This window comes from Pyrgilauda ruficollis, unplaced genomic scaffold (assembly GCF_017590135.1).
Source record: "Pyrgilauda ruficollis isolate IOZ18807 unplaced genomic scaffold, ASM1759013v1 scaffold11, whole genome shotgun sequence".
NCBI classification, from domain to species: Eukaryota; Metazoa; Chordata; class Aves; order Passeriformes; family Passeridae; genus Pyrgilauda; species Pyrgilauda ruficollis.
In genome coordinates, this window is record NW_024509210.1 from 1925048 (window position 1) to 1949648 (window position 24601).

Consider the following 24601-nt stretch of genomic DNA (forward strand, 5'->3'; position numbering starts at 1 on the left):
AGTACCTATGGAACACAGTGCAGAGAAGGTACAATCCCTCCTGTATTCTGTCCCCAAAGGCTCTCAGCAACCCAGAAACCTGTCTGTGATCCCACTCATGATCCCATTCAAAACCAACATACTTAAACCTCAGCTATTCCTGCTAAAATAACGCTAAAATCTGACAGTAGCTCTTTTCTATGTCTCAAAGCCCAGGAAGTCAGAGTCACCGTACCCCAAGGTTTTTCTCCTTTGGAAAGCACAGAGAAGCATTACAAAAAGGGCTCAATGTTTCCAGCATTCAAGATGTGGAATGAAAACCAGAATGTCTCATCTATCAGACTCTGAACTTGAGCACCAGTCCACAAAAAGTATTTCACTGGCACTGCTCCTTAACTGTGGATTTTTCCTGCACTTAAAATGTCAACTCCAGTTAGGGGATTAGGTACTTCTGGTTCTGGCTGAACTAGCTCCCTCTCTTACCTTTATTTGACTATTTATCTCCTTAGGTTTGAAATCGTTCCAGTGCTCAGTCTATCTCACAGCAAAAGAAATCCAGGTGATGTTTGACTTGTGGTCCCATCATGGAGTCCGAGTAGGGAACAGATATATTTCACATTTCTGGCAAGAGCTCACCAATGTTCATTTGCTCTGGAACTTCACCTGAGCATTTACAAATCAGCCATACAAGGGCTGTGGCTGAAAAGCAGATGATGGATTCCTCGTTGCATGTCATAGCTGGCAGCAAGAAAATGAATGCTGTGATTTAATGAGGTTGCAGTTTCATTCTAAACAAGTACAGCTGACTCTGCCTAGCATCTGGCTTAGCAGAAAATTTCCACCTTATTTTATAACATGGGCACAAGTTTAATGAAAATGAAGCCAAAATGGTGATTGGCATGTTAGTGAAGCTGAATGATTAAGGTAAACCATAAGAGAAAGAAAACATGGAGCCACAGAACAGGTGAGCCATGATAGATCTCCCAGTAGCAATATAACTCAGGCATGATTTTAAAACAGACAAACTCTTGAGGTGGCAGCAGATAAATCAGAGAGGCTACCAGTTCAAAAGCTAACTGTGTATACATGATTCAAAGCCTGCCTGCTGTCAGGTATTGACAGGACACAGTATTGCTGCAATCATCTGGCCAAAGGGTTAACGGGATAAACAGTGACAAGCTCACACAGACACCACAAGGAGAAATATTGACTCAACCCTGGCCTCAGATGCCTGCCTGCAGCTCTCCTTAGTGTCAGAAGTGACTCTGTGCACGTGTCTGCTGTCAGCATTTCACTCACAGACGTTCCCTATCAGGAAGCATTTCGAATCCATTTCCTTCATTACTATTCAGCCTTCCCTCTCAGCAGGCATTGCCAGATGCAGCAACTTCCTCAAGCACTCCAGGAAGCTGCTGTCATTTATGCAATTATATCTGGCTGCTTTCTTAATATGCAAAGGAGCTTGGTACCCAGAAGCACAACACAAATGGCTGTGTGTACTCAGCTGACCTCTGAAGGGTCCCCCAGAGCCACCCACCCACACCAGGGTGCATTTGGACATTAATCCCTCACAAGATCATACCCAGAGCCTGTGGCAAGGGACCAGTTAACAGGTATGTGTCACATCACAGGACAGCTGGGCAGCTGCCACCTGCTCACAAAGGCCATGTGCAGCACCCCCAGCAGACTCCATGAGGTGAGAACCCAGAAACAGGGAATCCCAACCTCTGGGGATACTTCCCTGAGCCAGGAAACAGCCTTGCTTTTAACACCGGGTATGGACAAAGACTTCTCTGTACCACTTGTTAATGCTGATGCAGAAATACAGCTGTTGAGAAATTTTATCTGCTCCATAGTTTTCCCAGAGATACTTGAGGAGCTTCCATAACTAAATACAGAGAATTCCTTTTCAATAGAACAGCAGCAGGGTGGTGGAAGGGAAATGAGCTTCCCACCTTCTGAAAAGATGTACTCCTCACTTACAGGGCAGCACACAACCATGTTATGGTAGCAAGGGCTACTGCCCTGTTAGAACAAGTTTCTGAAGCTACAGATGTTGACACAGAATTCATGGAAGTAATAATGTCCAACACAGTGGTTCCTATGCTGAAGTGCCAGCCAGGCAAGGCATACTGCTGCTTGATGAAGCCAAAGCAGGAGTGGGATTGCTAGTAAAGGAAAACAAAACAAAACAAAAAAAAAAAGATACATTTGACAATGAGTAGTTTGCGTGAGCAAGGATTGCCTTGCATTTGCCAGTATTTAAGGATATCATGGGCTTAGATATTGCACCAGCCTAAGTGTTGAAGTGGCACAGAGCTCACTTAAAACTAAAAAAAGAAAAAGACAAACCACAAAGAAAAAAAAACTGCTAAAAATCTCCAAATACAAATATGACACTTATTTTTCTCTTGATTGCGTTGCTTTGATTTCTCCAGTGGCATAGTCATTGCTAGTAGTTTATTGTACCCTGAAGTCCACATGGCTGCTCAACCAAATGCTGTGTAAAGCACCACTGCAAAGAGGGATACCTTGTGATTTCAGCCTGCTCCTTCCTACTGTTCAAGTCATTGGCAGAAAGGCTTCTATCACCCAGAGGCTGACATAAAAAAAATTATCCTCTGATCCTCAGAAAGATACCCAAGCTTTTAAATAGGTGTTGTCTCAATACACAGAGAGGGAAGAGAACAATTTACAATGAGCCCAACTTTGCAAGAACTGCTAAGAGAAAGACTCGTGGCAGGAAATTCTGGGATGAAGCTAAGCAATAAATGTAAAAAAAAGGTAGGACTTTTCAAGGTATGTATTTTAAAATAAAACAAGACATTTCAGCAACAGCATCACCAACACTTGCTCAAAAACAATACCCCCTTGCTCTTTCTGCAAGCTATTTCCAGTGTTCAAGGATCTCATGTTGTCAGTCAGGTATTGCAACTGAACACTGATGTTTAACTAAAATTAATTTCCAAACAATCCCTCATTTTGGGGGAAAAAAAATTAAAAAAAAAAAACACAAAAAAAAACAAAACAAAACAAAAAACACTCTTTTTACCTTAGATGCATGGCCAAGAAATCACTTTAGCTTTTGAGCAATATGCAAAGGAGCTCAGTGAGTTAACACATACTAAAAGGAGTGAAATCCAAAGAAAATGAGATGCCTCATTTTTAGAACATACTCTAAGAGCCAGACTGCAAAATTTTCTCACAAGGAGGATCCAAAACCCCTGAGCACAAGACAGAAGGCACCGACACCATGTCAGGCACTGCCCCAGCACAAGCACCTCCATGTGTTCTGATCTAGAGCCCAGAAGTCTCTCTGAAAAGCTTCTGTTCCAAAATACTGTGCTGAGATCTGGGTTCTCACCTGCAGAAGTCTACAGACTTCCAGAGCACTGGATTCCAGCAAGTATTTCCAGGTTGGCTACTGAGTTTCCCAGGTAGATGTACCAGGAGTGCTATCAGGAAGACAAGACTGCTCCTCCTGCTCTCTCATCCCTGCTTTTCAGGGAGAAGCCCCACCCAGAATCTCCTCATGGTCTCTGGGACAGGACTTCAGCTTTGGAAGTCCACGGTGAGTGCCTCTGCCCCACAGGAAGCCTTTGTTCCCTGTGACTTCCAAGCAAGCAGGACACAGGGCTTTCAATTCCCTTAGACTGAGAAAATGAAGATTAATTGTATGTTTTTAAGGAAATATTTATAGTCAGAGAGACACATGTAAAATTACTCTAGGTGACATCTATTCAGTTGCATGTCACTGAAAACCAAACAGATTTTCTTATCCAGAGCCTTGCAGGATTTTTGTTATAAATAAAAAGATCAGACAATAGAAGAATATAAAAACTTGGTAAAATGATAGAGAAAAAAAATACTCCTTAATTAGGAACTGTCATGTACATAGAACCTGACCAGAGGCTGAATTGAGTCCTTGAATTGAGTCCTCAAATTTCTCCTATAATTATTTTCATTAATTATCATGTCACAAGAGGCAGGCTACTTAAATCTAGTATGACACAAACTCAGAGGCCATCCTTAGAAAATATTCTAAGGAATATTTTGGAGGTACTGGAAATCTTTGCTGTTACAAGGAAACAGGATGAAATCTAGCAGAAAAAAATCAGCTCCTTAGGACTATAGAATTTCATAGAAAGGTAAATTATTTTGAAAAAATGAGAGTTTTTGGAAAAGTGAAATGAGATTTTAAAAAGATTTTTAAAAAATATGGTAAATATTTCTTGATCTCCAACTGCCTTCAGTTAATGAAAATTCACTGTTAAATATTCTCACAGATGTACACCATAAAAAGGTAAGTAATGGGGAACTGAACCTTCTCAGAGCTCTGCATAACACCCAGTTTAAGTATAATACATATTTTAAACAGTAACAAAATTGCCAAGGGCATATCTTTTCAGAAATACTGTAATATATCTCAGCCACTGTTCATCCAGCCCTTGAATAATTTAATTTCCTCCCAAAGATAACAGTCATTTTGGTCTGTTTGACAGCATTACCCATGGACAAAGAGCACACCCTGTTGAACCCAATCTCACCAGTGCTTCCCTGCCCTCCTAATAATCTACTTTTTGATATTCTTTTAGTTTTAACTCTCTGGTCACACAGGCACTGCAATATTCTTCATGCACAAAATAAAATTGTACAGATATACTTGGAAAATAATGCAAACCTTTATAAGTAAGCTAAATGCTCAACAGGGTTTTTTTTTTTTTTAAACAAACTGAGAGGAACGATCTCTTGCAATGTTCTTGATACTTTGATCACCCAAGTCTTTTGCTCTAAATATGATTTTAAAACTATTATGTTATTCCGTGACCGATCCAATGTAACTCAAATACACTCAGCTGATGAACAATATTCCGTAATTCTGAAGTACTTATTTCTTTTCTGTATTCTTCAATACAGCTTTTGTCACAGAAATATCAGAAGTACTGTTATTCTCTTAATAGGCTATGCATATGAACCAAGTTTGGGTAATTAGGAAAAAACATACTGTTTTCTCTAATCTATTAAAATTAATTTGAAAGTATTTTTTCTTGTTAAAAAATGGCAACACTAAACTGAAATTATGCAAAAGTTGAATATAATTTAAGAGTAAGAGGACAGTAGAGTTAACCCAGTTCAGCAGTTGTTTTTTATCTCCTCAGTTCCTTCCGTTTTCTCAAATAATTTTAATAATTATTGGGCCTTTTTAATCAGAATCACATCCTGGCTATGAATGCAAGCTTTAAAGAGTGTTTGTTTTAAATAATATCTATTTTTTTTCTTTTTCCACTTAGACAAAAATTTCCAGATTTTAGAGAAATTAATTCTTTTTAGGAACAATAAGGCTCCTTCCTCCAGTCTTGCTGCAGAGACTGTAGCATCAATAGAACTTGCACTCTGCTAACTTTAGGTGGAGCAGAGGATGAGCACCCCGAGCCCTTTGGCATGCTGGCACAGTCTGGCAGCACATGGAAAACATGCTATTGAAATCACTCAGCTGTGCCTGAGATAATTAGAAGCTAAATATTGTTTGCAGAAATCACTGGGGAAATACTTTATGTAATGGATAAAGTCAATAAAATGGAACTGTTCATGGAAAAATTCTGACCAGAAGAGAAAAATACACATGTAAAAGAACCTACTAGCAAAGAACTCCATCAGTTGGATTCATCACAAAAGGAAAATAACAACAATTACATCATTTGCTGCTTCAGGAGATGAAGTACTCACATGACAAAAAACATTAATGTTTTTTGCTAATAGATAACACCTATTACAATGCATTAGAATAAAAAAAAGATAAATGATAATTTAATTTCTGCAAGCATTTAAATGTTCAACCCTAATAAAAGGACCTAATTATATTACACTGATAAATGCAAATCTCTTCAAAATAGCTGCAAGCAAACACATGTGCCTCGATGGTTTCCAACAAGAATTGACAAGTGGAAAGCAGATGGCAACGTGAAAGACTTCAGTTCTCCTGGAGCCATGAGCTGTGAAAGCTCTCGGAGGTTCGTGTTTCAGCTTTGGCAAGCTCAAAAAATATCTTTAATTGGTAATCACCTGAGCAAGGCTGTGGAAACCCAGGGCACTGGGAATATTTCTCTGTCTGCTCTGGGGTGCCCTGACCCCCAGGGGAGCACTGACTTTGACCCTCATTCATGGAGAAAGTTTCCTAGACTTCAAGATAGACTAGAACCCACAAAAATGTGAAATAGATTATAGAGAGCAGTGTAGGTGGATCACTTGGTGAGAAATTTAGGTTTTGGGATTTTTAGTATGTTGTGGATGGGAGCAAGATGGAGGGCACAGGGTGTTGTTCCGGGTTTCTTCTTCATGCTTCTTCTTCCTTCTTCTTCATGGGTTTGGGTGGCATTTTGTAATGGGGCAGAAAAGTCTGCACTGCAGGCTCTTTGGGATCAGTTATTGGGTTAAAAGGGAAAATAATCCAGGTGTCAGTTCTCAATTGGACAGTTTAGTCTTAAAAGACCTTGTACCAAGAGATTGTGGCCATTTTGTGCCTTCCAATGAAAGGCTGCTGAACTCACAGCAGTGAGACTGTTTTACTGACAAGAAATAACAAACACCTGAGTCTGGACATGAACTACTGTCTGGAGTGCCTTCACTCCAGACCCAGAGAAACTGACACAAGGATTACCACAAGGGTGAGCGAGGACAGAGACATCCACTCACTAAACCATAAATGGAAATTTTTCATGTAGACCTAACCCCATAAAATGTGGGGAAAAAGGAAGACAAAGCTAAAAAATTCATAATGAATAATCCCCAGAAAGACAGGGTAATATGAGACAATAAGTTTTAAAATAACGGGCTTGAATGAGCATTTCTTGCCTGGAAATATAGCTACTAGGCCACAGAGCCTTGTACTTTACCAAAATAACAAAGTCAGAAAAGAAAGGTGCAAACATTTGGGGTCATGAGAGAGGCTCCCGGAACCCCTCTAGTCACCCAGGGCACTGCGGGAGGGCTGCAGCCATGCTCACCAAGGATTCCAGGTGTTTGATCAGTTCCAATTAGGTAACTTTCAACCTATTCTAGATCCAAGCATCTTCTGCTGGATCCTTTCCCATCCCTCAGGTTTTGCTGCTCACATTTCGTCTTTCTAAACACCTCGGCTCCCAGGGACCCGCAGAGACTAATTAGAAAGGAAAAGTGAGTGCTCTCAATCCTGCCACAAGCTGACTTCAGCTACCCTGTGCCTACTTTTTCTCCTTCCCCCTATGGTTAAAAACCAGTACAGATGTTCAAATTTCCATCCATTAGTTGGAAAATTAAGCAATTAATGCAGACAACATCTGTGGACAATGATTTATCCAACACTGTTATAGGAACTAAAGTATAAATTGAAGTCAACTTCAAGAGCTGGAGGCTTAATATCTTCAGGAGAAAAAGGAAGAAAATAAAAAGTGAGAGAGAATGACTCTTCAAAGAACCTAAACCTCCTGGCAGTTACAAATAGGAAGATATTCATAGGTGTGATGAAGAACAAAAGAAGCCATTACAGCAGCCTAGAAAGGATCATTTCATAAGAGTAGTTTTATTTTAATTTCTGCAGAATTACATACTCATTTAAGAAGCACAGAGTCAGTGATCTGATTCTGTACATGCCACTGAACTTAAGCTATATGATACAAATCCTGCAGGTACTCAATATTTAAAAGCGGTTTTGAGGAAAAAATAAATTACTGAAGAACAATGATACCTCTTCTAATCAAGGTAATTGTGAACTTGATTTTGTGTCATCTTGATTAAACAAGTATTTCGCAGACTGTTGACAAGTTTCATTAAGAGCAAATTATATTTTCTCTCCTGCAAAATCAAGAGAGCATTAGAGGGAATTATCAGTCCTCACTGATTTTACCAAGGATTATATCAATATTTGATGTTTTTATCAGAAAGCCTCTCATGCACAATACTGCAGCTCTTTTACACTGATCTGCTTTCAAGAAGCAATGAAAGCTGCTAAAAATGCCAACAGTGTATACTTACGGCACTAAATAATCTATAGTTTTGATGGTAAATATAAAAAGATTTATCAGGTGAGAGCTGAAAGATGCTTTTCCCTGCACAGCCCCATTTCCAAGCTCCTGTGATATTCCTTGCTACAGAAAACTGGGAATTTATACACTCCTGTCCAAAAACAATGTTACTATGGGAGATGCTATCAACAGAAAAATAACAAGAGGATTACCACTTTGTCTCGACCAAAAGAAAAGTAGTGAATAATTTGTCTTTTTAATTCAACCTATAAAAGTTCCTGGCTTTTTGGGGGTTGAAGATTTTAATTATTAATCCAGAGTTGTGCATGGTAGTCACATAATTTTTACAATACTATTGTAATATTGCTTACGAGTTTGAGAGCTTCAAACCAACCAATCTGGACACAAATTCCTCCACATTCCTGTTTAACCAAAATGTCTTTTTTCCCATTTCAGTCAAGTACTCGATTCAAATTAGTTTTTATGAGTCCTTAGTCTGTACTCTGAGAGCAATTAGAAGCACAGAAATCCAAGCCAGAAATATCCCCATCACCTTCTTGTTCCTTACAGACACATAAACTAACCCTTCTCCACACAACGTGCATATGTCGCACATTCTGTCCAATGTTTTCTTCTAAATTAAGACTGAACTGGATAGCTTATCACAAGCCCTTCATTTTTTTTTGGCAGCACAATAAAGACTTTAATATCTTTACACATTTGCATGGAGGTAGCTCTAAGTGCACTATTAATCAGACCAAAAAAAAAAAAAAAGGTAGAATTCTGCCTTTAAATTGAGAGCCAAACCTATCTTACCCATTTTTGTCTTTTTCTGTTTCTTCTAATTCTGTCTTCTTGAAATTTTTTCCTAACTTAAGATTGAGGGGGCTTAAGGTTTGCTAAATTGGATGGAGCAAGTTAATGCTTTGAGAAGTGTTTGATATTGGTTAAACATTGCACGAAACCTTTTGCAACAGTTCTCTGATTTTTCTGAAGTTGCCAGTAAAGTTCTTACTGTTGTTTTGACCTCTTGAGAATATCTTGCGGGTATTTCTCACGGCTGGAATGGAAGAGGTGAGCAGACCCCTGGGGGTGATGAATCTAAGTGCAGCACTAATCCCCAAGCAGTGGCAGAGGCAGAAGCAGCAGAGGTCCTGGCAGACACAGGATCTTGAGCTAAAGTGTAGCAAAAAACCCAAAAAGAGCAGGGGCTGGTTTTGGATTTTTTACTAAAAAGCAGCAGCCAGGCTCCCAAAACCAGGTGGCAGATGCCCCTTTGGCAGGAGTAGGGGAAAGCGTCCCAGGTTTTCCTCTGAGGCGCGTGAGTGATGGGGAGGGTCCTTTTCAGTGAGATCGGGTGTTGGAAATGTCCATGGCCGCTCTTACCCACAGCAGGAGAAGACTAAAAGACAGAAGTCCATGGTGGCAGTAAATCCTTCCCACAGCAATCACAGCCTGGCTGTCTCCCCTCCAATCCCAGAGCAAGAGCGAGCAAGGAGCAGAGCCCAGTCCCTCACCCCCCAGCCAAAATCTTGCGCTATCTCTGCACTGCCCAAGAGAAGGCCCCCGAGCCAGGAGACTGCAGCCAGCTGCACGCTTCCCTCTCTTCCTCTCAGCCACATCTTTTGTCTTAAGTATCGTCCTTACCATCTTTTAGGCAACAGATGGGAAAAAATTCCCGAGAGAAAATATTTGGAAAAAAAAAAAAAAAAAAAAAAAGGAAAAATCCTGACTTCCAACATTCCATTCTTCCTGTCAGCTCCTTCAGGCTGGACAACTGCAGAATTTCTGCAGAAGCAATCCCTGAAGCAAAACACCAATCCCTATCAACTACTGACTCAAAAGAAACTAAAACACCATTTTCCCCAGTCCAGAAGAACCCCAGAGACACAGAAAGGAGCTGCTCCAGCATCCCTTCCTCTCTATGTCACAAACAGTCCCAGACAGACCCTTGGGGACACATGTTCAAGTGTTTGTGAGTGTTAGGGAATTACACTGATGTAAGAATAAATAACAAAGGAAATAAATCTGCTTTGAAATTCTGTAAAATAAAATTACTTTCCCTTAAGTTGGCACATTTAGTTTAGTCATTAAAACTTTCTAAAAGAACCACTAGGTTTTATTTTGTATATCAAAGAGCAAGCAAGTAACATTTTTTATTACCTTTGAGACTTGCAAGAAACTGATAAACATTTACATTTACTGTAAAAAATTAAGTTTCTGAGTCAACAGTGTATTATATATTTGTCTTAATTGGGCTGATTTTAGCCTCCTTAAATTCTGCCTAATTTTTTAACTTGGACTTTTATTTGTTGCAGAGTTTCTCATAAAAATCTGCAAACGAATTACAAACTGTGGTTAATGAGCTATGCATAAACCTTCTCTTTTTCTTTATCATTCGTACCATCTGCTTTGGCTGTTTTATTATCAGCCTGTAAGCCAGTAATCTATCTACTTTATTTCCCATCTCACTTGGAAAAAAAAAAAGGAAGAAATCCACTAGAGTTTTCAAACTCCCTGTTTTCCCAGAGTTTTCTTTGAGTGATGCCTTATGCTCTTGTTTTTTCCACTACAAAACTGAGGCTTCCAGTTCCATTTAAAAAGCCCTTTGGATTTCCAACACACCCCAGACAGGACAGCAATTCCAAGATCAAATCAATCTATTTTACTCTTCCTTTCCCATTGCTAATAAGCAAAAAGACTTCTTTCCCTACTCACCATTCCTATTTCAATCATTACTGACTACAGATTTGACATAAAATACAACTATGGATTTGCAGGAAAAAAATTTAAAAATTCTTTATGTCTTACCTATCCATGTAGAAGTATTTCAGCACAACCTTTTCTCTGTGCACTACAGTTTAATATGTGCTTTGATAGACATGTTGCTTTCCTTCCAGGTAGGGCCAGCAAAATTCTGTATTTTGATGTGTTCCATCACAGAAGTATGATTAGGATGTTAATCTAATTAAATTCTCTCATTTTGTCTAAAAAGATCATTAAAAACTTCAATTATTCTCTTCTGAGCTAGGCCAGTACTGCATATGAGTAGGACAAGAAGAAGAAACAGGACCAAGTTCTTTAAAAATCAGTGAAAAACCCCTTAAATTCAGTGCTCTGTGGGATACAACCATCACTGAGGAGGTTAAGGAAAAGCTTCATTATGGTCTCTCCTTTCAAATTTAGCCATTATTTTCAGAACTGACAGTTGGGTAGCATTTGTTCTTTATAATGGAATGACTGACTTGAGGAAAAGTTGGAAAAGCCAGCAGCAAGAACAAGGCTTTATTTAATGAGGGTGAGTTTGTGAGAAATGATCCCAAAGTGAGCAACCATTAACCACTAAGCTGAAAAACAGCTTTTGAATCCTCTGCAGATTTCCTAGCAGAGCTGCTGTTCTAGTGCTGAGCTCTACAGAGACTTTAATCCATTTTGCACCTGAAAAGGGGCATGGGAGTGAAATTATTACAGTTTCAAATGCAAGCTCAGGGGAACCCAGCCTGGTGCTGGAAACTGATACTGAACTGAGCAAAAAAGGAAAAAAAAAAACATTGGGTAGAGATTCTGAGGTGTCATGACTGTCTTGGGCAAGCTGTGTACAGAAGGAGCCTGGTAGGGTCATTACAAGTTCATGTATTTCTTCACCTTCACCAGCTGTGCTTTCTCTCTTCCTTGTGCTCTCACATACATTATGGCACTTCAGCAATAACCAGGACATCAGCAAAACTGGCTGTTTCCCATGTTTTCTGATTTACCTTTTTTTTTATAGACCAAAACAAGCCTAACTTGACAATTTGTATTTTTTTTTAGTTTATTCTCGGTCAATTTCTGTGGTAAAAAGACTCTTATATCCCCAGATATAGAAACTTACCAAAACAGAGAAAAGAGTGCAGGTCCATGCTCTAAACCACTTTGAAGTCCACAGAAAGACCATGGGAAACATTTATCTCTGCTAACTGCAATGATTTAAAACTTGTCTGCTCTAAGTTGGTTGTAGGGACCTCCACAATCCAAAACGATTCTGCCTTCAAGTACGATTCATCACTCTGTGCATGGACCACTCTCTCCCTGTCGACTACAAAGAGGACCCACTTGGGCAGTTTAGGTCAGGGAGCCAACTTTTAACACCGCTGTGGTTAAGTGAGATCCATTACTACTGACTGGGATGGAATGCATTCCAACAGAAAGTCATGCCAGGCAGGAGTCTGTGGCCAAGAAGGGCTATGATTTCTGCATCTCCAGTCCCACCTGTCAGTCACTAAACACTGTCACACTTTGTCACAGACAAGCTTTCACTTTATGGAGCCCTAAAGCAGCGTGCCAGTCCAGGGAAGAGCAAACACCAAGCATGTTAATTAATTTTTAGGAAGGCAAATTAATACACAGGTTGACTCTATTTCTTCTTCTAGAGCCATTGACATCTCCTACATTTCTCTTCTAATTAATCTCCGTTTGCACCACGTGGAGTGAAACACAGTTTGTAAACAAGGCACCAGAGCAGCAGGCAGGTATTGTGACACCTGGGCAGTCACACACCCAAACTCACACAGCAAAGGCTCTTACTGCAACTGCTTTATAGTGCAACAATACCAAGGTATCCTTCTCACGCCGAGTAAATTGTAATTTAGTAGTAAGAGTACCACACTTAGGGATAATTAGCCCTGACAAGTCTCAATAATTAGCCGCAGACCAGAAGACAATAAGGCCCTTTTCCAGTATTTTCCAGAGCAATTACAGCAACCTGCATTCTTGTGTTACAGTACTTGAGTTCACAGAAAAGCAGGAAACCAGGAAGCAGCATTGCTTTTCAGTTTCCATACTCCATGTCCACAGAAACACTTAAGGGATAACAGCAAAGGGCAACTCTTAAGAAATCAGCAGTCATTAGACACCACCCATGTCTTTACTAGGCTTCGGTTCAAGGGAGACTTTAAGCTCTGATTAAGCATAGAGCACACCCTTGAAGCTATTTTCAGACTCTACAGCTGATACAATTGTCTGTCCTTATCTCTCTCTTGTCCACTTTCTGAGGTCTGTTGTACACCAAACCCAGGCAGGAATAAAGCTGTCACTCCTGTGATCTCACTTGACACAGGTTTTCCTCTGCTTGCTGTTCCAGGCTGCAGTGCTGCACTGCATTTCCCACTAGGTCACTTAACTTGCTTCCATCCAGCTCAGCTAAAAGCACAACTGCTTAAACGCAGAAAACTTTAAAAGAAGAATTGGAAGCAGTTCAGAAGCAATCTTTCTGCCATAAAATTTCTGCTAGCAACTGAGAGTTTAAAAAGTTCTCTCTTGTCTGGAGGGCTAAATACACACACATATATCCACATACATGTATACTCATATACATCTTTATAAACATACATACATGTATCTATCTATGCATATACATGTATATATACACATAATTACAGTGCATCTAGATTACCATTTCAGTTCATACAGGATTGTGGTTTGAGGAGAATCCCCTCAGTCCCCCTCAGCACCCTTAGATCACCCGAGGGAGAGGACTCAGAACACATGAGCAGACACATTCTGGAGGAACTTAAACCAGGTGTGCTTCATCTGCTGCTGATGCCAATGCAGTTCAAGAGCCCAGAGCAGTGGTAGACAAAACTAACTTCCCCAAAACAGATCTAATCCTGTGGCACTCTCCCACATTCCAGGAGGGACACAGTCAGTCCTGTCTGTGTTCCTGGCCTGGGAGTCCTTCTCCTCCAAAGTTCTTGCCACCTCTGAAAGGAAGGAGGCCATTCAAATGCTGTCCTCTCTCCCCTGGACAAAGGTGATATGTCATCTACAACCCTGTACTACATTACAGGCTATGAAACATTAGCCTTTATTATTTTCCTCACCAGGAGCACACTTCTGCAGGGCTTTTGGGGAAGAAATGAGGCTGTCTTCCCCCGACTAAAACAATTAATAACAATGGACCTCTACAACTGTCAGCCAGCCCAGCTGCAACCAGGAAAAACCAAGGATCAAGACTCCAATTTCATAGTGTCAGCTGTGGATATTGGTGTCCACTCATCCAAAGGATTGACTGATTCTCAAAAATAATTTCTCCAAGCTGAGTAAGAGCTTGGCAAGGTCTAATATGACAGAACTAATAAAATTCATAATGTTAAACATACTGCTTTTAATATTTACCCCCTTAACATTTAAAAAAAATTGCCAAACCAACAGAAATTTTTTATGCATTAGAAGCTAATCTTTAATCTCTCTAGCCTTGATTCACATAGTCATAGTTGTGTTACGTAAAATGCCCTTTGATTCAGTTACTGTACAATCCACTACTGTAATGGAAAAAGTAATTAGTATTTTTAATTAATGAGAGGCTTGAAAATGCACAAACAGAAGCATGAACTTCTGTTTTTCTTAAGCTAATAAAATAATTGTATAAAAATATCACATCAAACTACAGATCTAGTCCTCATGGTTCTGCTAAAAATGATGCTTTAAGGTACCAGACAGAAATATTTGCTTATGAAGAAAGAATTAATCATCCAGTTGGACAAACCAAAGGCCTATCACGTACTCCTTAAGGACAAACAAAAACTGTGGCATACAACAGAAGAGCTGAGCACAGCTAATGAGAAGAACAGCATTTTGTGGCACTGTTGCTGTAGCCCGTGCCTGGCAGCAGAGCACGGGTAGCCCAGGTCCCTGAAGGAGCTCTTTCTGATCACAAACTACAAGGGAACAGCAGATTACCAGTTCTTGCATAAATATTTAGACACAGAGAAGAAGAACTCATAAAATGGTTCTTTAGAATGATTCAGCTTTTTTTCGGTTTAACTGAATTGTGAACATGTGCCCCCCTGCTCCAACTGCATTTCAGTCTGATGCTACTGTAAGACTTTGTGACATTTATTTCTTGCAAGGAGATGAGTACCACAGCAATTTACTGCATGTTCTGCTACTCCACAACCTAAAGGAGGATTTTTTCTCAAACCAAGGTTACCTTTGGGCTAAAATGCCCCTTCTGAGTGGGTTTTTTTAATCACAGAAGCTCAATACAGCATATATTAATTCTTGAAAAAAATCTCTTCTGATACAGATCCTGAAAGTACTCTGGGGAATTACTAAACCAAAGTATCTTCAAACCACCTAGAAGGCTTTAGAATATTTTCAGAAAGTCTTTATGATGAAACCAAATATTTAAAAATGCAAATTCTTGAGGAAAATAATTCTGTGCAGTACGCAAGGTTGAAAATAATTTTGTGAAGCGTGGCAGCTTATTTTCACAGATTCTCCCATGTGGGAGCAAGTACTCCCCAGTGTAAGCCACTACGTTCCATGCCATGATTTTACTTTAAAATGCACAATTTATCTGTTCAAAATGAGTTGAGCAGTTCAAGTGGAAAACACAGTAGTGAAAAAGCTAATATAGACATTCACTGAGCCAAGTTAAGGCAAGCACTGCTGCCATCACAGAGTGACCTAGCCCTCTAAAAACCAGTGTTTCCATCATTTTAAAGGAAGGGACATCAGGAAGCTTTGTGTAAAAATATTCACTCTAGCTCTCTCTTAAATTCAAGAAGATAATTGAAAGGCTCAAAAACAAAAAATCAGAAAGCAAAAATAAAATAAAAATTCCATAGCTATGGTATGCATGTTCAGTACTGACAGTTGACAATAATAATTTTAGAAGTTAAATGAGAAGCTAAACATTTATCATCAATAAAATACTTATAGAGACTCTCTAACTTAATTGCCTGAAGAAGTGCAAAAAAAAAAACAAAAAAAAAAACCAAAAAGAACCCCAACCAACAAAGAGAGGACTGTAGGTTAATTAGGTATTTAAAACAAGAAACAGGAGTTCACAGTTGTACTTGCATTCTCTGGATTCTCTATAAATTCCAATATATGGTGTATCACAGCTCTGGGTCTCCGATGCTAACATTAGCCCTATGACTTAACACTTTAAAATTGATTCTGGCAAGTCTGCCAACAAACTCAATGTCACTGATTAAACTTGATAACAAAAGGGTATGGGTTCCATACACACACCACCAGAACTCAGCTGCCACAGCAAAAAGAAGACTTGAAAATAAGGTTTTGCTTCAGTAGTGGATGAGTCAGGCCTATTAAGCAGCTACACTGTGACAAAGATCTCAGACTTTATGCCTTCACATCAGTGACAGCAATTGAGTGCAGTCTTCTGCTTCAAACAAAGCCAGCCCATCCCTGTCCTTAATCTCCAGTAATACTGCTGGCCTCTCTCTCACCCTACAAAGAAAAAAAAAAAAAGGAAAAAGTGGACAAGATAATTAGAGATTCCAAGAACTTTTTCAATTAATCTTGAAAGTTAAGACTTGGAAAACACTGAGTGCTTGCAGTGCTCCAGAGGACATAAACAGCCCTCTCACACTCAAGAATAGAACAAGGAACAGCAAGTTAATCCACAGAAACTGGGCTCAAATGCCCTTAGAGCCTAAAGTGTTCCTTACTCAAGGCAATGTCCTGATTTCATTATTTCAGGGCTGGAAAATCCATCTCAAACCAAACTGTAGCTGCAGCACCTACTCTGTCTAAACACTGGTCTAGTCACAAAACAAGAGAAATATAAAAACCTGCAATAAGTTCTGCAATTAATCTACTGCCTGTAATGATTGCTCTGTGTTTTGTCTTTAGAGAGACCAAGCGACCACAGAGCAAGAATTCCTAACTTGTAATCACTCAGTCTCCCATATCATAGATATCCTTGGATTGGATGGGTCCCACATATAGGCCTGCCTCACCTGGACATCCTGTTGCAGTTTCCTAGCTGGAGCTGTGTGCTTTTCAAAAAGAAACACCTGAAGAACCATCAGAGAGCAGCATTTTTTCAGTCCCTATGAGGAGCAATGGAGCATTTATTTGGAATATACACAGCCCACAACCCTCAAGATCGCACCAAACAAAGTCTGGCAACAAAGAAAGCCTTCAGCAACCTCACATCATCTATATGAAACTGGAGAGGAGCTTTGGAGGGGACAGCCAAAGGAGGGCACCACTGCACCACTCATTCCCTGGACCAGCTGCATGAGAACCAATGGTTCCAAGCTTGGATTTCTGGTGTTGCTTCAAGAGAATCCAACTGGAGCAAAATGGGCAACTTGGAGCACACTGGCAGCAACAGTCAAACGTCCCTGTGTCCTGAGGACATCCCATAACTTCTTACATTGTATGCTTCACCCCATTCCCATGACTCCATAAATAATAGTCTAAATGCAGAATACATTTGACAACAACTGTATTTTGCATTCAAGCAGTTGTAGTTGAGTGGAACATTGATTTTATCTGTCTGAAATACTGAAAATGGACTGTGTATTTCAACTTAATTGCAGCTGCAGTCATCAGGAGGCTTTCTTATATATCTCAAGTAGATGCTCCCACATTACACTTTCATAAAATATTGAAATGTGTGAAGAACTGAACTTGTGCTCTCACTTGTTTTTTTAAGAGTTAACTTAGGCATTAGAGAGTGCCTCAGACCCTGAACCACCTCCCCACTGCTCTATTTAATGAGAATACTTAGTTCCAATATTACTTTACAGCATGTTTAATCTGACATGTCTCCAATTTGCTAACTACAAAATGTGATTATTCCATAAAATGACATTGTCTATTAAAAATGAAAGAAATACAATTTAATTTGAATTGTATTACTAATTTACATCTACATATAGCTTATTAACTGCTGCTGGCCTCTCAGTTGGGTAGGCAAGATAGGAAATGTTTCAATTTATGTGATAATTAGAGTAAGTCCAGGGGTTCTTTCCATATTTAAAGTGCATTTCTTCTCTGAAGAGTGACTTTTGAGACATTAGTCTGGTAGATTCCATATTTCTCTCTTAAACATTGAGAAATTATTTGGGTTACAAGCAAAAGAGCTTTTTCTAATTTTGAATCCTGTAACAGCCATCAAAATCCAACTGGGTTGGTTACTTATATTACTCCAACTGTAGTGCAGGCAAGTATTACATTATTTTGAGGGGAGAAAAGATGTCTCTGGTTACAGATATTGGGGTCATTTTAAGCCTGGTCTTCTGAGTGACTTAAAATGGAATTATCACAGTCAGGGTAACAGAGTGCGTCCTTCACTAAAATATTAGTTTTTCATGGTTGGTTTAGATTGGTTTGCTCCATCCTGGAGAAAGTTTTGGCTTTGTAATTGAAATTTTTAGTCAGGTTCTCCATGAGAAATAATTTACAATGAGATTCAAAAATTCATGGTATTGAGACAGCTAATTTGAGAAAGTGTGAACATAATAATAAAATAAAGGTTACTTTTGCTGGATTGGTAGGGATTTATTCCATATCTGACCTTTCATCTTTGTATTCATGAATGCAAGCAAACTGCCCTCATGACTAAGACAGAACTCCTGTTCAGGCTTTCAGTGACACCTGGAAAAATGCAGCACAAGGCAGCTCTTCTCCACCTCCTCACAACATCCCACAGCAGGACATGGGGGACTCCCAGCTTGTGCTGCTGGACCCCCACACTGCTCCGTAAGCAAATGTTCTGAGTGCTACGGAGTACAGCTGCATAAACCACCAGGGAGGGTTTCAAGTGGAGAAGCAGTTCTCATTTTTTCAGGGAGTTCCTAACATGCCAACAAATAGGGAAGTTCCTTGTCCATCCTGTCAGGATGCCACAGCCAGCTACTAAATACCTACTAGTTCATGCCAAAATGATGTTCTTGAAGATGCAATTTAGACCTTCTTATACTTTTCTGATGCTTGTTCCACTTTATTGGATTGTTAACATCATACAAACCCCAGCTGCTCTCAAGCAGTGAGGGCAAGTGCTCCAAGCAGGCCATGGTCACATTTTGTTCCTGCCAGTCCCCTTCTCTGACATCACAAAACCCTCTGGCTCCCACACAGCCAATTTCATTCCAAAGCTCTGACAAAATTCCTCTTTCATAATTTGTGTGACAATTCCAAGGTATTTTCTGTTTCCTCTAGCAGAATTCCCCTGACCACAAACAATCTCACAAGACAAGACTCCGTGACAGAAATTTTAACTCCTGACTTTGGTCAATTCTACAGACACTACAAGTACTGTGATAACTTCATCAGCTCTTTTGTGGATGTGGGTTTTATGGAAGAACTCTGGATTTGATTGACTTCAGCAAGATGATTATCCAGTCAGAAGCTCCTGTACAGAAACCACATCCCAGTTGCTATGCAGTGTCAAACAGCAGCATGGATCTTGTCTGAGTTTGTCAAAGAATCTTTTTCATAATTAAGTAATTAACTCTCCAGAATCCAAAATACCAAAATCTTTCTAAAACCTGCTTAAAAAAGATAATGCAGTTATCATCCGCAGTCACACCTGGTAATGCAGAGATGCATGGATCCCAGTTAAAAGTCACTTCTGGCAGCCACATTTTCTTCACTGTCACAGAATCCTACAATGGGTTGGGCGGGAAGGGACCTTAAAGCCCATCCAGTGTCACCCCTGCCATGGCAGGGACACCTTCCACTATCCCAGGTTGCTCCAAGCCACATCCAGCCTGGCCTTGGGCACTGCCAGGGATCCACAACTGCTCTGGGCACCCTGTGCCGGATATCTAATCTAAACCTGCCCTCCATCTTAGGGCCATTCCCCCTTGGAAATGCCTTCCCCTTGGAAATATCTCCCCCCTACAAATCTGTGACATGTAGTCTCTGCATCTAGACAGAAAAAAATTATCCATGCCACTTTTGGAGGATGCATCTAAAACCCTATACAAGGAAATGATGAAAATAATACCACAGTCCAATTTTTGTCCCTCCCTCTGTTTACAACATTTTCTTGAATAAGAATATTTCTTTAATCTTAAAAATATTTATAGTGTTTTAATAAGATGGACATTTCACTTCCCTTTGTTATGCCTGTGCTTCAATTTATTTCTATTTTCTTTTATTTCTTTTAATATCTTTTTCCTGTAGTTTCTTGTCTACAATCATCATTTCCTTCAAAAGGGCATGATACCCAACACATCCTTTTAGTGTATAGAGAGAGGAACTCAATTCCCTGAAAATATCAGCCTTAGTTTTCCATTAAGTAATTTCCTTTTGCATTTAGCTCACATATACAGCCAGTATTAATAATTTCCTCAGGAGACAACCTAAGCTGACAGTAAATGTGTGCATCTCAGTATGATTCCTGATCCATGAGCAGTGCAACAGGGCCTTGGCAACTACTGCTACCTCCACGTGCAAGGTTTAAATAACACTTTACTCACTGTGGACCTCTATAGCACTAGCCTGAAGTCCTGAAACAGTTAGCAACATACAAGGAGACTCCCAAAATCAATAAAATAGCTTGTCATGTCTGCTCAAACAAATAAAAAACTGTCACCATCACAGTGTGTATCTTTTAAACATTTATTTCCTCCATAGCTCAGGGCAGTTTACATAGCACAGCTTCAGCGGCATGTCAAAAAACATTGTTAGACCCGACACTGAGATCTGTCAGGGCTTTTAGCACTGTAAGAAAGAGAAAGGCCATTGCACAGTGTTTGGTTGAACAACAGCAGAAAAAAACAGAAAACAAAACAAAAACCAAAAATACCAAAAACAAACAACCAAAAAACCCCAAACGCACTACCTGCAGGTGGTGTTACGGAAAAGGAGTTGCAAAGCTGAATCATTGCAGGAAATCCTAAAAAATGTCCCTGAAAAAGAGATCAGTAACTCAGTCTCTGATCAGAATAGACATCGGATCTGAATTCTGTGTTTGGAAAATGTTAGGAACTGCAGAAGAAGCACAGCAACACTAAACCAAGATTAGCTAAACTGGCATTCAAACAAAACCCCTGGGACCTGGCCACGTGCAGAGCACAAACCATGCATGAGTATATCATGGTACATCAGCACAGGCTGAAGCTGATGTTATGAACCCCAGCTGCCCTTGCTGTCACCCTTTAATCCTGCTGTTCTATCACTTCTCATCTTGCATCAATGTACTTTCAGTCTTGGGATCGCAGTTTAATAGCAGATAAAGGCCTCATCTCTTCACCACTGACATATCAGAACAGACTGTTAAACAGCAGCTGACTCTGAGCATTCCCAAAGAAATCACATCTTGTTCTCACAGGGATTACACTTCTTACCTCAGTTTGGATTTCAACCAATCAAAGAAAACCTCAGCTAAAATCATTTCTGCCATTTCTGATTAATTTGCTATGACAAATCATTTGCATATACCACAGCTCCCTTTTTTTATTTTCCTTAGCAGTAACTACTAAACCAGAGACATCTTCAGAGAAAATAACGGGACTTTGAAGATGAAAACCCCCAACCAAACAGGGCTTGTTCTAGTCCAAGTTACAGCTGGAAATGCCATGGTTTAATCAGAAATGTTGTGTACACACTGCTCTCCTTCAGTACAGGACTGTCACACCTCCCACCAAGGAATGCACTTGGCCCAAGAACCCTTCAAGGATGTCTGTCATTATTAGAACAGATGGGACCAGTAACTCTCGACTTGGTTTTGTTTGCTCTCTGACATTTTGTTGAAGCTGTGTTTTTATTTTGGAGGATGGTACTCAGAAGAAACATTTCTCAGTGTAAATTATAAAAAGCATGAGCATTCTGTAGAAAGATTTTTTTCTTACATGTTTTTACATCTTCTAGCAAAATTTGGCCCCCATTCGGACCTGATTTTGTGAGCACTGGTACCATGACTATAGTCTTTAAAAAAATCAAACAAGAAAGCTAGAGAAATGTGAATGTATTTCCTTGAATGGTTCTGTGAGTGTTTTCCAGTGCTGAACTCATTTCAGATACTGTGGCTTAACAGTCACCCCCACAGAAAGAGGAGCTTTCAAAGATGTGGAAAAGCCAAAATTTGGTAATAGAGCCCTTTCTTAGGATAATCTAGAGACTTAAATGCAGGCTTAAAATTGGAAAGGTATTCCTGTAAATGAAATTTCTCGCTTTGGCAATGTTTTTGTTTTCTCAATATTGCTTTCTTTTGCTATTACAGCTACTTAATTCTCTTTCTTATCCAGCAAAAGGCAGTTTGTTTTGTTGCTGAATAACAGCTGTTTTCTGCATGGAACTTAAGCAGCACAATCTAAAGTACATTAACTCCCATTGCTACCCCTTCAGAGTACATGCATCACCTAAACAGAGATTCTATAATAAGAAAAATATGTATTGATTTGCAGTTGAATGGGCTTCCTTGCTTGTTTTAAAGAAACAGTAATGCTTTTCCTTCCCACTGCCTACCTTCTAAAGCTTATGCTTCTCAAACTACATATAGTCCAAGCAAAATCAAGATATTAACTAAATACAAATCAGAGATCTAAAAATAAAGCTCAAAATTATTAAAACTCCCACCTTACAGCAAAACTCCTAATAAGTCTCCATTGCCTAACATTTTCTATACTGCACTAAAAACATCCCGAAGTGAAGTAGAAGGTCAGAGCACCTCAGTGACAGAAAACACCATTTTCAAAAGAACAGGAAACAGGCTAGTTTCATAATTTTATTACCTCAACTTCTGGCCTTATTTCAGGATCTGAAGTTACTAAATTTCATTGTGTGAAATAGCTCATGGCAAAGGATAATACTCAAATAAGATACTTTAGCTATTTTATTGGACATTCAACTGTCCTGAGCAAATGGGAGCAATGACACTCAGTAAGAAATGTTACCTTGGCAATGCTGCTTTTTGTTTTAGATTAAAAAATTTTTTGAGAAACATTACAAAGAGAAATCTGTTCACAGTAATTTTTCAGACAAGTAGATTTTCTTACTATCAGGTTTTTGTAAAAAATTGGCCTAACAAAATTAGACAGTAGACATGTAAATTACTGCAGAATCAGGACTTAAGTCAATTTACAACATCTCGTAACTTCTTTACTTTCCACATTGTATCTGCTGACTTTGTTATTCAATGCTCCTTTTTAGCAAGTAGAAATCATTTCCAAAACCAGAAATTTTTACTCAAGGTCTCAAGATTCTGAAAGAATTGTAATTTGAGTATCAGATGAGTGAGGGAAGATGAGTCTGGAGCTTTTCTTAAAGGAGAAATGGAAATATTAAGGAAGAAAGTGCTATAAAGATATATATATATATATTTTCTCTATAAAGCTAGAGAGAATAAGAGCTGAAGGCAAATAAAATCATCTTAATTCATCAATTATTACATAAATTCTTGGTGGGGTAACCAAAACAGATTTAACAGGCTGCAAAAATCTGTGCACTGCTTAGACATTTTATGCCCGTTTGGTCTGATTTGAATGTGGATGGAAAGTGAGCAAAAGAATTGTCACAAGGCAGAGGTCTCAACATGGAATCTCACTGGTGCCAATGTTAATTGGGTTTTATTTAGGAACCTCCAGTAGGGCTTTGGAACAGACACCGAGCAGAACAATGCTGCTGCAGTCTAAGCTGGCTCTTAGCAAAGAGAAACGTAGAGGCCTAATTGAACAGACAGACCCAAGAAGAAAAAACCCAAACAGAAAAATGAAAAAATGTAGATATCTTCCTTGGCAGGCATAAGGACTGACACCCAGGGCATCTCCAGTGCACAGAGCCCTTCCCAAAATCCAGCCAGAGGCCCCCACTGAAAAATGGGAGGCACTTAACATGAGCACAGCTCATTGTTCACCTCTGTGCACCCACAGGCGGCCAAACCTCCCTGTGGAACAGCACAATGCAAACAGAGCCTGCTCCTGTGGCAAGAGCAGGACTCAGGGCTGGCATTGCTGCTGCTCCTAGACACCCAGTGTGACAGCAAGGACAGTTCTTCCCAGCTCCCCTCCAGTGCCAAGTGCCAGCCTGGTTATCCACTCTCGGCCAGGAGTCATTTTCATTCTTCTCCCAGTTCTCCTCACTGCTTTCAGTCCTCGCTATTTTCTGATCGTTATTGCAACTGCCACTTTTTAAATCCCACAATTTAAGGCATTTTATTACACAATAATCATAACTCTCTTTTATGCCATCATTTTTCCATCGGTTGAGCAGTTGAAGGGAAAAATTATCTAAAAATGAATTACTAAAGATCATTCTGCACCAAGCTTTAATGGTTTAGTACTGGAATGGAATTTTTCACAGCTTCTGAATTATACGCAGCAAACTTTATTTGATCAAACAAAAATATCATTCCTTATAATTGGTATAATGTACTCTATAAATTGTGCTATCAATTACACGGTCACTGGTTAACAACTCACAGAGAAGGTGCCAAAGCCAGTACAAACCCACCTCAGTAAACACACACGTGTTTATTCCAGGCTCAGCACAGGGTGGACTTGGAGTGACAGGCTCTGCATAGGCAGCTGGTGAGAGAGGGGTATTGGAGTGACACTTCAAGGGCTGCTTTTTCCAGAAAACTCCAAGAAGCTCCCCCATTTCTATGTATTAGCCTTGCACTCTGCCATTCCCCAGTACTGCTTCTGAAACCAGGGACACGCCAAAGAGCAGCGTGGGGGGTTTATGAAGGAAGAACATAGAAACTGAGACATGTTCCTTTTCAAAAAAAAAAAAAAAAAAAAAAAAAAAAGCTGTGGTTGGACAGTTATAAGGAATGTCCACATTTTAAAAAACATAAATGCAGAGTAATAGTCCTTCCCCCCATTTTTAAGAGCAAAATATTGTTCAGCTGACTTGGCTCACACTTCAGATTGCAA